Genomic DNA, 15,997 nt, shown 5'->3' with positions numbered 1-15,997 from the left:
ATCGTGACGTAGCAGCAGTTTACTATTGACTTCTGATGATTCGTCAGAAAGAGGATCATCTGCTTCCCAGTAGACTGCAGGTAACCGAAACTGGGGAAGCAAAACTGCTTAAAACAAAACTGCAGATAAAAGGGGATTGTAGTAGCACCTGGGTGGCTCAAAGGGTTGAGCCTCTGCCTCTTGGTTTCAGGTGCCGTGGCGAGTTCAGGGCCCATGATCTCAGGGTTGTGGAGGTTGAGCCCTGCGCTTAGCGGAAGTCTCCTTGTCCCTCTTCTTCTGCTTACCCCTCCCCCACACCGCCTCTTGCTACGGGCGCTCAACCCTGCCCCGCTTTCTCTCTCTCTCTCTCTCTCTCAAATAAGTCAACTTTTTTTTTTTTTTTTTTAAGAGGGAGTTGTAATAATTTGCTTTGATCCTCTTCCTCTGGTTCGGAATTTCTTAACTTTTTTTATGCCATCAGCCTCTTTGGCAGTTTGGTGAAGCCTATGCCTCTTCCCAGAATAAGTTGTTCAACCATAAATAAGGTAAGATATAAAAATTATAGGGATGCCTGAGTGGTTCAGTCAGTTAAGTGTCCATTTCAGTCTCAGCTCAGGTCCTGAACCCGGGGTCGTGAGCTCAAGCCCGCAGTGGGCTTCATGCTGGGAGTGGAGTCTACTTAATTAAAGTAAGGGGGGGGGATGCAAGGATTAAAGAAAAAACTAATAATATTCCAGTAGGTTATCAAAAAGTAAAAATGTTATGATACATTAAAATGTGTACTTCTTCGTTAACACAATGCATAATAAGATCTTATGGTGGGGCTAATATAACTGTCATACTTTAAAAGTAGTGATAAATATAGACAATATTTCAAGATATCTTTAACAACTGAAATGTGGTATAAACACGTCTATAGTTCTGGGTGACCAAGTTATAGGCACAACTAATATCACTGTGGTTTGTGCTATATTGCAGTTAAGAGTCAGTGAAAATAAAGATGGGATTTCACATACCCACTCTGTTCTCGGACCCCAGGTTAGAGCCCCTTGCTTAAGATAACTCAATTTCCCAGAGGCAAAGTGGTACAAAATGTAGCAAATATCCCATTTTTATTACCCTTTAGATAGCCACTTGGGTGTGTATATGAGAATATCTTTATTCTTTTTTTGTTCTGTCTGCTTTGTGTATGATAAATTTCTTACAAATGCAAAAATATCCTACTGTTATGTTGATGAAAGCCTTGAAGTAAAGTGTACATCAAACCCTCAAAATACATTTAAGTATGTGTGTGGGGGGGGTGACATAAAGCAGGTGTTATTCTTTAATTTTTTTAAAAAAAGGTATTATTTAAACTGCCAACCTAAATCTCAGCAAGTAGAAGTAAAGCACTGAATAATATATGAGTTGGGGTATATAATCTCATTAAGAATGTTGTACAAAAAGATGGTGTTATTCATAAAAATCAAATGGAGAAAACGAGAAGTTGTTGTGGAAAGAATTTTTCTTAGAAATAGCCAATATATTTATACAAAACCAAATACAGGCAAAAGTAGATGTCTGAGTAAGCAGATCTTCTCTCTTTATTTTTCTTTTTTCATAAAATAGATCAGGTAAACAGTGCCTCAGCAGCCAAATATTAATTGACAACTTGTTGAGCAAAGCAATCACAAATACTAAGAGAAGAGTGATTTGGCTGGAGTTGATGGATTCTAAAACCAAAGAATCTTTTAAGGGATATAGCTGCTTCTATTAAGGTTGTTATCTGTTAATTAATTTTCAGAAATGCAACCAGAGTTTACAGCTGCAGAATACTCCTTATAATTTTATGAGGAAAAAAATGTGGAAAACATAAGCTAATAGAAGAGAATTTTTCAATAAAGTATCATTTTGGGGACGCCTGGGTGGCTCAGTTGGTTAAGCAGCTGCCTTCAGCTCAGGTCATGATCCCAGCGTCCTAGGATGGAGTCCCACATCGGGCTCCTTGCTCAGCAGGGAGCCTGCCTCTCCCTCTGCCTCTGCCTGCCTTTCTGTCTGCCTGTGCTCGCTCTCTCTCCCTCTCTCTCTCTGATCAATAAATAAAATCTTAAAAAAAAAAAAAGAAAGTATCATTTTGGGGGGCACCTAGCTGACTCAGTCAGAAGAGCATATGACTCTCGATCCTGGGGTTGTAAGTTCAAGCCCCACATTGGGCTTAAAGATTACTTTAAGTCATTCAGAGAAAGACAATTATCATATGATCTCACTGATAATGAGGTATTTGAGAAACAAGATAGAGGATCATAGGGGAAGGGAGGGAAAAAATGAAACAAGATGAACCCAGAGAGGGAGACAAACCTAAGAGACTCTTAATCTCAGGAAATAAACTGAGGGTTGCTAGAGGGAAGAAGGGTGGGAGAGATGGGGTGGCTGGGCTATGGATACTGGGGAGGGTATGTGCTATGGTGAGTGCTATGAAGATTGATGAATCACAGACCTGTACCCCTGAAACAAATAATACATTATATGCTAATAGAAAAGTAATTAATTAAAAGAAAAGAAAGCATCATTTTTGGAGAGAGTATCTATTCAGTCCTAACTTTTGACCACCTACTTTTGAGTCTTTCTATTAGGTTTATTATTATTATTACCATCATCATTATTACATTATCAAATTTATTCTTCTCGTCATTGTTTGAAAGTGAAAATGTATCATTTTACTGAAAACGTGAGTGGTTGAAATATGAATGATTGTGAATTTCCTTTTTGGATTTTTCTCATGTTTTAAAACTTTAAAACAATATAAAAGGTCAAATGATATATGAAATACATCTGTGGTCTTTGCATATCAAGTAGGTAGCCATAATTTTTAAGAATCTGTACGATTTAGTGAAGACAAAGAAGTGTTCTGAGTTTTGTGTCGTCAGTTATTTACCTTTTTACTTATGACAGTGATGCTGGAAGTAGCCCTGAGTGTGATAATGCTGAGGGTTATTGCCATTCCCCAAATGCCTTAAGAACCTGTTAGTACCTCAAGCAAAAGCTTTCATTTGTCTTCATGCTAGACGTATTTTAAAGATTTTATTTTATTTTATTTTAATTAATTAATATATATATATATATTACTCTCTAAATATATATATATATATATATTTAGAGAGAGAAAGAAGAGAGCAGGAGAAGGGGCAGAGGGTATCCGATGCAGTGCTCCATCTCACAACCCTGAAATCATGACCTGTGCCAAAATCAAGGGTCAGATGCTTAACTGACTGAGCCACCCAGGCACCCCTTCATCTCTGACTTTTGTGTGTAGTATACTAGTAAATGAAATATTCAACAAAAGATGGTTATGACAGTAGACAGAATGCCAAGCCCTGGGGATTAGTGGCAGAGTGGGAGGCCCAAAGGCTGGTCCTCAGCCTGTCCTGTTCATGAAACTTTGGAGGACTCTGCCCACATCTTTCTTCTCACTGCGAGTCCTAGTTTCCTTACCTGTACAATGAATATATTTAGATAAATGGCTTTTATATTACTTTTGGTCTATTCTGAACTGTTTAAACCTATTTAGGAGACAAGTATCACCATGTTTAAAATTATAAGGAGAACACAGCTTTATTTTGTTTCATGAAATCACTGAAGATTTAGAAAAGATGGGTAGAATGATGGACAGGACAATGGAATTGTTGACCTAGACACCTACAGATGGCCTCTGCATGTGGCCCAGCCTATTTCACAGGATGGCAGTTTGGTTCTAAAGGAAAATGAGTCAAAAAGACAGAGAAAGAAGCAATAAATTTTGTAAAACTTCTTGATCTAGTGTCAGAAATTACATCACTTCCCTTCTGCTGCATGTTAGCATACTACATTAGGATGAAATCACTAAACCCGGCCCACCATGTCACCACATTCCAGGCAATGTCAAAAGATTTGTGGCCATGTTTTCAAACCACCAGAAAGAGGAGTTTATGAGTACATAAAACAGTCCTTTATTTCCCAGTTCAAATTTTCCATTACACCTGGTAGTGTGAACTGTTACATAGTCCATAAAAAACAAATTGAAGATTCATGGGTGACTCCTTTGCTGTGTATATACAGGTTAATTTCTAACAGTAGTGAAGTTCCCTTTGTAATGAAATTCTTTCACAGAGGGTAGCATTTATGTATTTTTTAATATCGAGGTTGAGCTGGGGTCACCCATACTTTCATTAACAAATGTATCATCTTCTAATCTTGTGTGCTAATGCTTTGAGCAGTTTTATTGATCCCAAAATGTTCATCACTAATTGAAACAGCTGCTTTATTTAAACAGCACTTAGGAAATGATATGCAAACAAGCTCTGCTTCATGTTTTGGCAGAAGTTAAGTCCAATTTGATCAGAGAGCTCATTTGTTCCGTATATACTCTTTACCTGGGAGTAGAAGGGACCTCAAGCCCAGATCTCTCCTTTCCTCCCTCTCACATCACATGTGCTCCTGTGGTGAAAGGAAAGAGATGAGAACAGAATTTTGGTCTCTACGTTCAGCATGGACCGCAATCTTAACTGGAATAACCCTTACAAGTGAGTTAAAGGCAGTGGGAGGTCCTGGAAAGGAATGGATTATACCCTGTGACCAAGAACATCCCTTTCTAGAAGCCACTCTAGAATTCCACAGGTGAAAGCTGAAATCCAAACAATATGTAGGCATTTCCATTTCCAGGAGTCACGAGAGTCAAAAAGTTAGTCTAGCCTTGATTGTCCCTACGTGGCTCAGTTATGTTTAAAAGAGCTAACAACAGACATGAGTGACACTGAGACATCACTGACTGAAAACCTCAGTCTTCCTCATGCCTTATCCCAACTTGTTTCTTAATGATACCCTCCTTTTCATTTTTTAATGTTTTTTTTTCAGCTTTATTGAGATGTTACCGACTTGATATATGTAAGTTTAAGATGTACGGTGTGATGATTAGATACCTGTATATATTATAAAATCTTATTACCGCAAGAAGTTTGGCTAACACCTCCGTCCCCTCATGTAATTACCAGTGTGTGTGCGTGTGTGTGTTGATAACATTTAACATCTACTGTCTTGGGGCACCTGGCTGACCCAGTCAGTTAAGCATCTGCCTTTGGCTCACATCATGGTCCCAGGATGGGATCAAGCTCCACATCCCACATCGGGCTCCCTGCTCAACGGGGAACCTGTTTCTCCCTCTCCTTCTGTCTGCCATGCCCCTCTGTTTGTGCTCGCTCACTCTCTCTTTCTGTCAAATAAATAAATAAAAATCTTAAAAAAACAAAACAAAACAAAACAGTAAAATATACTCTCTTAACAATGTTCAAGTATATACTACAGTCACCATGCTGTACATTAGCTCCCCGGATCTTATTCATCTTATAGCTGGAATTTGTACCCTTTAGTCAACATCTCCTCTTTTTCCCCACCACCTCCAGCCCCTGGCAATCACTATTCTACTCTGTTTCTTTAAGTTCAGCTTTTTTAGATTTCACATATAAGTGAGAACATACACTATTTGTCTTTCTCCTTCTGACTTGTGACTGCAAGCTCTAGCCTTGGGCACATGCGCAGCAGAGGAGGCTGGTGATGGGAATCAAGCTGGTGAAGTACGGGTACACAGTTGGAGAAGCTAGCTGCAGGTAAGCTCAGTGGAGTCCTTTGTGTAGCATTGGGAAATCTGGGGAAGCTGGTCACTCACCCAGCTCTCCCTTTCTAGCTAGGAAGTTCCCTCTAGGGACTGAGCTGTGCTGGGTTGGGCATGGGGTTAGGCAGACAAAAGGAAGCACTTTCCTTTTTTCCTTTTTCATGGTCTTTTGTTCTACTATGTGCTGAAGATTCTTAAGTTGACTCCTGAGCTCTCCCAGAGCTGAGCTGTTTTTGTTTGGGGTTAGCTGCCCAATCATGGATCTTTGTTGGGGGACAGGGGTGGGTGTCTTACTTCACTGTCTTGGTGACATTAGTCCTTTTCTAGCTTTTTGAGTGGAATACTTCTTATCTATTTTCATATATATTAAAAAAGTCTATAGATTTTCCTAAAAATATTACTTTTGTTAGAAGTTTTAAAGTTCATATGAAAGCAAGTCAGAGAATAATCTCTCTCTCTCTCTCTCTCTCTCTCTCTCTCACACACACACACACACACACACACAGAAAGCATTAAGAAGGAGTGGATAGATGCCACATCAGATTTTAAAATATTGTCATTAGACCCCAAGACCTGACTTTACTGCCCACCTGCTTGTTCTCACCAATCTTTGTCCCACATTTTTCCTTAAACTTTTCTGTCCAGCTTATCTCTTAACTTGGGCAAAAGGTCTCCTGGGCATAGCATCCCTTGATGAAACTGAAACTGACCCTCAGGCAGTAAGTGCCCAGAGGAGGAGCTCCTTTGGGTCCAGACCAACCAGGGCAAGTTGAACTTAACACCCAGCTCATTCATGTGCAGGCAGACCATAGAGTGACCTGTGCAATTACCTTTACCTCACTATAATATTAAAATCTCCATGCAAGGAGGAGCCTCAGCCTCATTTATATAACATACAATGTATGTCTAGGCATGTTTCCTTAAAGCACCTGAGTGACCTTCTGCCTTCTGCCTATCTACATATGATGACAAGTCTTCCCTTTCTAAATATTCATCCTAACCTTAAATAAAAGGAACCAATTCACCCTTGCTTGGGGAGTCAGGCTTTGGAATTTATTCCCCATGCACCCCTTATTTGCTGCAAATAAAGTTTTCTTTGTATGATAACTCCACCACCAAGTGCACACCAAGTGTAGTTTCTATCTGTAAGTCACCAAGGAACAAACTCACATTAGTGTGGTTACAATATTACAAGGTTAATAGAAACCTTCCTCACATCATCTTTAACAATCCTGATGTGCTTTATTGATCTGAAAATTGAAACAAAATATATGTAAGCCTTATATTCACTATCTGTAAAATGGAGAAAATAATTATGTTGGCTATATTACAGGCAATGGTGAGGAAAGCAATACTTGAAAATCGCTCCACAATAATGACAACAAGTTGCTAACATTCTTAGAATATTTGAGGCACTGTTGTAGCACTGGATAAATAGAACATGTATTGCTATAATGATATTTGCATTATTCACATGAAATAATTAAAATTGTCATCGTGGATATTTGATTCGATTTGAAACAAAATTTATAAAATAGAGATGATAGAAACAAGAGAAGCATGTCTAAGGCAGGGCAGAGATTCAGGAAGAGGTGGCATTTGTTTTGGCAGTCAAATGGCTTACCTCATGACCAGAGAGAACATGAGATAAGGTCTTGGGTTTCATGGGAAAATGAAAGTTGTAACTGAAAACTATGCATAAAATTGGAACTTTAAAATAGGTATTCCTTTGTGAAATAATTGATTAGATAAAATCCAACAAAAGTTTATAAGCACTCTGTTTTGTGCATCTTTATCTGACCACTAGATGAGAAAAAGCATTTCCCAAGAGGTAACATGGGCAGTATGTTCATCCAATGCACTCTTGGTTTGTATTATTCCACTTGAATGGATCAGGAACCCCAAGCTAAGGACTTTACATAGAAATTAGTCTAGGGACTGCTATATCCCCTAGGATTACTGGTAAAAACAAACATAAAATAATTCAAGAGAGGCGCTCATACAATCCACGCTGTACAGAGGGGGAAAAAATGAACACAAAAGCTCATAAAGAAACAGTCTATCAAAAGAAAGAATCATGGATCGAATGTTCAGAAGGAGTAGGGCCCAAATAACATGAGCAAATATTACACAAATGTGAGATAAAATATAAGCATTTTTAAAATGGTGAAGCGATGAAAAAATGAAATTGAAACGATAATTTAAAAAATAGTAATGAAAAATGACCCTATTAAAAATAACAGGAGGGCGCCTGGGTGGCTCAGTGGGTTAAAGCCTCTGCCTTTGACTCAGGTCATGATCCCAGGGTCCTGGGATCGAGCCCCGCATCGGGCTCTCTGCTCCTTGGAGAGCTGGCTTCCTCCTGTCTCTCTGCCTGCCTCTCTGCCTACTTGTCATCTCTATCAAATAAATAAATAAAATCTTTAAAAAAAAAAAACAGGAAATGGGCACCTAGGTGGTTCAGTTGGTTGAGTGTCTAACTCTTGGTTTCAGCTTAGATTGTGATCTCAGGGTCATAAGATGGAGCTCTGTGAAGGGCTCCATGCTTGGAGATCTCTCCTTCTCACCCCCTCCCCTTCTGCTCATCCCCCTGCTCACATGCTTGTGCATGCATGCTTTCTCTCTCTCTCTCTCTTTCTCTCTCAAAATAAAATAAATAAATAAAATCTTTAGACCAGTAAGACTTAAAAAAAAAAAAATAACAGGAAGGGCACCTGTGTGGCTCAGTTGGTTAAGCCACTGCCTTCAGTTCAGGTCATGATCCTGGAGTCCCTGCTCAGCAGGGAGTCTGCTTCTGCTCCTAACCCTCTCCCCTCTCATGCTCTCTCACTCTCTCTCTCTCAAGTAAATAAATAAAAGTCTTTAAAAAAAATAACAGGAAGAATTGGAAATTTCTGAGTGAAAAATATAGGCACTGATTTTTTTTAAGTATTCAATGAATGTAATAAGTTGCAGATATTTGCAGATGGTGACAGAAATGGAGAATTGTAACAAAGTTTTGAGTAAAGTATCCAGAATTCAGCATAAGAAGACATAAGTGAAAACTACAAAAGAGACATTCAGAGACCTGAGGGATACTATGGAGTCTCACCCATTTTGTGGGGGACCTGATGTTGAATTATATGGGTATCTTAGTCAGCATGCTCTAACTCAGTTCACATGCTCCCTCTAACAGGCCTCCCTTCATTTGCTCTTGGGCCTAAGAGTCTACCATCAGGAAGAGTCCTGTGCGAGTGCTGAAAGCAGGGTCAGGCCATTTAGTAAGGAATCTTTGTATTACAGGTGCCTGAAATGTGGGTGGGGATGGACATGTTCCATTGGATCCTTGGACTTCTTGCCCTGTGGGGAGTGGCAAAGACAAAAGGGTAGACAGAGGCCCTGGCAAGCATGAGACCTAGGACGAGGATCTCACCTGATTGTTTTGAAAGGATGTCTTAGGTTGTATACCCCCAGAAGCAGATATTGAGACTATGCATTGAGAACAAATAGTTTATTTATTTATTTCATAAGATTTTATTTATTTATTTGAGAGAGAGAGGGCAGAGGGTGAGGCAGAAGGACAAACAGACTCCCCGTTGAGTAGGGAGCCCACTACAGGGCTAGATGCCAGGATCCCGAGATCATGACTTGAGCTGAAGTCAGTTGCTTAACTGACTGAGCCCACTTAGGTGCCCCCACAAATAGTTTATTTAGTAAGTGATCTCACGAAGTATAGATAGGGGAGTGGGAGACAGTGAAGAGAGGAGACCAATTTGGGGTATTTCAATGAAGGGGATTAAGAAGTGCAAAAGTCCAGTTATGAAGTAAGTGTGTTATCAGTTTTAAAAAGTACAGCATAGAGAACACAGTCAAAAATACTGTTAATACCCTTATCGTGGTAAACATTGTGTAGTGTATTATTGTTGAATCACTCTATTATACACCTGAAACTAATATTATATGTCAACTATACTTCAATAAAAAATTTAAAATTTTTAAAGAAACATTTTTTTAAAAGAGCAGGGTATCACTGTGGGCAATTGGGGCTTAATCCTGCTGAGGACCTCTGGAAGAATTTAGCTCAGAATTATTCTAACCAAAGGGCAAGGAAGCTGGGTGATTTCTTTACTAATTCCCATCCATTATCAGTTGAGAACTGCTCCTGCAGGCTTTAACTGCCACTTCTGGCCTGATCCGTGCAAGGGCTGAGCACTCTCCTATGAGAAAGCTCTCAAGGAGAAACAAGTTTTCCAACAAAGCCATTGACCTACAGGGAGTATTTAAATGCCCAGGAGAACTGGCAGGGCATGGATGGCATCTGCGCCTATTTAGAATAGAAAAGGACTTTGAGAAAACATGTCCCTAAAAGAGAATGATGGTATGATGGCATAATGTGGCCAGTTAAATTTCCCAGTTCCTAAAAATAATAATGGTTTCTGCCTCTGCTATTTTACATCTGAAGGGATGTGGATACAGATGGATGAATCTCTTAATCCGGAAGTGGCTTCTTATCTATAATATATGATAATAGGAGTATTTATGTTTGTTACTCAGATGGAATGATTTGAGATGTTTAAGAAAGGATACATGTTATTTCATCAGTACATCTTCAAAAATAAAACTATCTTACCATGAATTCCACTGTTATGATGGATTCCTTTTGGGACTGGCAAAGGAGAGAGGCTGGCACCGGGCATTCCTTAGGGTCTTTACTCATGAACATTTCATGAGTTGGAAAATGTACACTTACAAATGTCCTTGGCTTTCACTTTCAGACTCAGTATCATTAGGAGGTAAATAGTTTTAGGGAAAAGGGAATGGTGTATAGCATAAAGCTTTGGACAGAAGCTTTATACTTTAACTTGTGTCTTTCCACTTTTGTTGACTGTAAAATAGCTCGATTCTTTATCTTCAATAACATTAATAATTACTATTGCGATGTTTAAATTTTCCATTCTAAACATTTCATTTTACATAAATTTTCTATTCTAAAGATTTTCACTTCAATCTGTTTATGTGCGAGCAAAAGCAGGCATGTTTTTTCTGGATATCTGTTAATAAAACAACACACTTTGATCAAATAATTCTTTCTCCTGATTTGCTCTAATGAGATTGCCACAACCCAGATACTTCTCTCAGAATGAAAGTAATCAATGAACAAAGATGATAAAATGTGCCTGGAGTCCTTTTTTGCCAAGAGAAAATTATATTCTAAAATTATATTCGTACTTGATGGGGCGCCTGGGTGGCTCAGTGGGTTAAAGCCTCTGCCTTCGGCTCGGGTCATGGTCTCGGGGTCCTGGGATCGAGCCCCGCGTCGGGCTCTCTGCTCAGCCAGGAGCCTGCTTCCTCCTCTCTCTCTCTCTGCCTGCCTCTCTGCCTCCTTGTGATCTCTCTGTCAAATAAATAAATAAAATATTAAAAAAAAAAAAAAAAAAAAAAAAAAAAAAAAAAAAATAAAATAAAATTATATTCGTACTTGAGTAGGATGGAATAAAAATAGCAATATTTTGACAGCCTTTGAGAGTAACTGTTTGTTTCCCCCATGGACCAGCTGAGAATGCTGGGGCTTTAGTTAGACAGAGTAAGGATTCCAACAGTGGTTCATTGCCAGTTTGTGTTAATATGTAATATTAAATTATAATATGGTATAGGCATATATCAGCATATAACATAATATATGCTATATAATATATAATTAATATGTATAATATTTTTTATTTAAAATATAGTACATGTACATAATATAAACATATACAAAAGCTCAATTTATTTTACAAAGGACTTGAAGCAGCTACTACTCCTGCAGGAAGAACTGATTTTCATAGATTAGATTTCAGTGTATTTGAAAACGAAATTGCCATCTTTAATATTTTATGTGTTAAATGTTTCTCTGAGTGAATTAACATTCTAGCCAGTCAGTTTCACTGTCATGGATACTTGTCTGATCAATATGCTTGACTTTTTTTCTAGTTTTCCAGAGATTTTCCTTATATAGAGTTGGGGCTTAGGACACTTTATCATTTGTTGTTTATTGATTATTTACATATATTGGCAATAAATGGAAAGAAGAGTAAAATGGTTAAATTTGTATTATTATTTTTAATTTATTATTTAAGTACAGTTGACATCCAAAGTTTCAGGTGTACAATGTAGTGATCCGACAATTTTATTTTTTTTTTAAAGATTTATTTATTTGTCAGAGAGAGAGCATGTGCAGAGGGAGAAGCAGGCAGAGGGAGAGGATCAAGTAGAACTTGATCCCAGGAACCTGAGATCATGACCTGAGCCAAAGGCAGACACTCAACTGATTAAGCCACCCAGGCATCCCAGTGATTCAACAATTTCAGACATTTGTACTGTTTTTTTTTTTGTTTTTTTTTTTTTTTAAGATTTTATTTATTAATTTGACAGAGAGAAATCACAAGTAGACGGAGAGGCAGTCAGAGAGAGAGAGGGAAGCAGGCTCTCCGCTGAGCAGAGAGCCCGATGCGGGACTCGATCCCAGGACTCTGAGATCATGACCTGAGCCGAAGGCAGCGGCTTAACCCACTGAGCCACCCAGGCGCCCTGTACTGTTTTTTATACTGTATCCTACTTTAGGGTTGAAAAGATATTTAAAACAATGCTCTGGGGCGCCTGGGTGGCTCAGTGGGTTAAGCCTGTGCCTTCGGCTCAGGTCATGATCTCAGGGTCCTGGGATCAAGCCCTGCATCGGGCTCTCTGCTCAGCAGGGAGCCTGCTTCCCCCTCTCTCTGCTTGCCTCTCTGCCTACTTGTGATCTCTCTCTCTGTCAAATAAATAAATAAAATCTTCAAAAAAAAAAAAAAAGCAATGCTCTGATCTCATTAGGATTATGAAAATTATTACCTTTGAGGAAAAGTGACATTGCTCAAAAGGAAGACCAGTATAGATCAGTGAAAGAAAGGATAGCCTGCCCAGCCAGTGGGAGGCCTTGAAGAAATAGCAAAGCTTTCCCTGACTAAACAGCGAGGTAACAAAAATATTCAATAAAGCAAGGGTAATTCTTTATGGTTATGTTATCTAGCTGTTGCGCCTTTAACCTTTTTTTTTTTTTTTTTTTGAGAGAGAGAGAGAGAGAGAATGTGCATGCCCACACAAGCTGGGGGAGAGGCAGAGAGAGTGAGAGAATCCCAAGCGGGCTCCAGGCTCTGTGTGAGGGGCTTGATCTCACGACTCTGACTCTGAGATCCTGACCTGAGTTGAAATCTAGAGTTGGACGCTTAGCCGACTGAGCCACCCAGGCACCCAGTGCCTTCTACCCTCTTGAGCAACATGCCCTGCTCCGTGTAGTAACTCCCATGTTTAAAGGAATGGGATTGTTATTCAATAATCTCTGACGGACAGATAGTCCACAATAGAGATTCTAGACTTCAAGAAAACTGGAAAGTGAACAAGATACTTTTTATGACAAAATTTATAGGCTTCATTCTCTTTTGTTCAACATTTTACATATTTCAGCTCAGGAGCTTAGCTGAGTTTAACAAATAGGCATGTTACTCAGTGCTTCAGGATGGTAAATAACAGTTACTCTGATGGAGGAAGCTAATTGGCTTCTTGCCATAAACTTTTGGAAAGTTTCTTTACTTATTGTGGAATTAGATAATACAAAATACAAAAACTATTGAGGAAGAAATAAGTTTATATGGGTATCTCTGGATATATACTGGATATAAGTTATGCATTTGTTTAAATATATTTGCAGGAGAGAATACATATACTTATTTCTTACAAAGGGTGGATATCCTGTGAGTGGTCTAGAAATGAATTTAAAGATACAGTTTCTCCTTAAAAAAATTAAGAGCACGCTTCATATTTTTATTTATTTATTTTAGAGATAGAGAGCTGGGGGAGGGACAGAAAAAGAGTGAGAAAGAGAATTTTAAGCACGTTGCATGCCCAGCATGAAACCTGACATGGGGTTTGACCTCACAACCCTCATATCATGACCTGAGCTGAAATCAAGAGTTGAAATCTTAATCAACTGAGACATCCAGGCCCCCTAGTTAATAACACATTTTAATAATTTAAAAAAACCATTAAATTGTTCTTGTCTCCTTCTCTCAGTTGGATAAAACTGCATCTTAAATTATTTATGTGCCAGCCTCAAAAAAATAATTTGCACAGATTTAAGAGGGAGAAAAGGGGTCTGGAGGCAAAAAAAAGTAAGATCTCCTAAGATATTATGGTGAGGATAAAACAGGACAGTAAAGGAGAAATCAGTGCTGAAGTTACTAGGACATAACAGGAAGCTTTTACCTGATAGGTGCTAAAGAATCCCCTGGGGCCAAAGTCCAAATTAGAAATTTGTATAATGAAAAAAAAAAAAAGAAAGAAAGAAAATTATTTCATGAAGATCAGACCAGAGGGTAGAAATCTCCGAATTTCATGCTAAAATACTGAAAATCAAGTATTTATTCATTCATTCAATTAATGTTGGAGAGCCCTTATATGTGCCAGTCTGTGTTTGGCAGTAGATGTGACAAAATGAACAATGAAGACTAATAATGGGAGTCAGAAATTGTGTTAGGGAAATAACTAATTTTCAGTACATGGGAGATAAAAAAAAATAAATTAGATGGGGCACCTGGATGTCTCAGTAAGCTAAGATGATTTTGGCTCAGGTCATGATCTCAGGGTTGTGAAATGCAGCTCTGTGCTCAGCAGGGACCCTGCTGGAGACCTTCTCTCTTCCTTTCCCTCTGCCCCACCCCCCATAAATCAATCAATCAATCAATCAATCTTGAAAAAAAATTAAACATATTAAAATTCAGGCATTTTCAAGAAACTAAATTATGTAACTTTGAGCTTAATCCAGGAGCAGTAAAGGATAGGAAATCATTCTTGGTAGTTTGAGAAGAGATATTCTCTTGAGGGAAAGGAGGAACTAAAGACTGAGGATGGCCAGGTGAGAGATGGGCCTCTTGCATTTAGGTAGAAGAATACCGAGAAATGCGAGTGTGACTATGAAGAAGAAAGCTCATATTTGGAGAGGAAGGAAATGTCATTTGGAGTTTTTAAAAACCCCTTGCATTGTACCTACTTAATGATATTTTCTATTTTTTCCTCTTCTACTGAAACATGTTTTTTTTTTAATCTTATTTGACTACATTCAACTTTTGCTAATTTTTTCTCCTTTTTTTTTTCAAAGATTTTATTTATTTATTTGATAGAGAGAGATCAGTATGCAGAGAGGCAGGCAGAGAGAGATGGAGAAGCAGGCTCCTTGCTTGTAGAGCAGAGAGCCTGATGCGGGGCCTGATCCCAGGACCCTGAGATCATGACCTTAGCCAAAGGCAGAGGCCTAACCCACTGAGCCACCCAGGTGCCCCCTTTATGCTTATTTTTAAACACAGGGCAATATCATAGCATGGTGAATTTCATAATGTCATAAATATATTCTTTAAAATAAAATGCACATATTAAGGCAGAATTTGAGCATAGTGCTCATGTTCAGTATTTCCTGTATTTCTCTAGTTGGATGAAATTGAATACAGGCAAGTATACTGAAAATACACTCATGAATTTTCGTTAAAGGTAAATTGTTTAATTAAGATTAATTATATGCAAAAAAAGACATACTTAACAATAATATTCCCCAGTAGGTGTAACATTTTGCTCGACAAAAAAAAAAAAAAAAAACAGAGAAAATAATAATTTACAAATTAACAGGTCATTAATCTTGACCTTATGAAAGAACAAAGTAATTTATTTCAAAGATAATTGAACCTAATATGTGAAACCTAATAAATTTGCAATATTAGTAATGTAATTGTTCTCATTTAAAATTTGGGTCAAGCTTATAATGTAATGAGAGAGCAAACAAGGAGAACATTAACTTCATAAAAACAAACAGCAATAAAGTGTCCTTTTACTTGACAGATAGTACAGTGTAACTAGGCAAACTTTCAGACCCTAGGACCCGCTCTTACTATCCCTGGGACAAGTCACCAAAATGCTCTATAACTCAGTTTTCTCATTTTGGGACAGATATTGTTCAATGAAGAATGTATGATGATATATTTAATGCACTTAAGCCAGTATCTGCAACATGATAGATGCTAATTAAATGTTATTACTGTTTTTACTGTATTACTAATTCATTAGACTAAAAAGAAATGACCTAGCGGCACCTGGCTGTCTCAGTCAGTGGAGCATACAACTTGTGATCTCGGGTTTCTGAGTTTGAGCTCCACATTGAACGTAGAGATTACTTAAAAATAAAAATAAAATAAAATTTTCTTAAGGTTTTATTTATTTATTTATTTAGGGAACATGGAGGGCAGAAGCAGAGGCAGAGGAAGAGAGAAACTCAAGCCGACTCTGCACTGAGTGAGCATGGAGCCCACAAGGGCTGGATCTCAGGCACCATGAGACCATGATCTGAGCAGAAAA

The sequence above is a fragment of the Mustela erminea genome, chromosome X (assembly GCF_009829155.1).
Source record: "Mustela erminea isolate mMusErm1 chromosome X, mMusErm1.Pri, whole genome shotgun sequence".
NCBI lineage: Eukaryota > Metazoa > Chordata > Mammalia > Carnivora > Mustelidae > Mustela > Mustela erminea.
The sequence above is the reverse complement of the archived record's forward strand: the minus strand, read 5'-3'. Positions refer to the sequence as shown.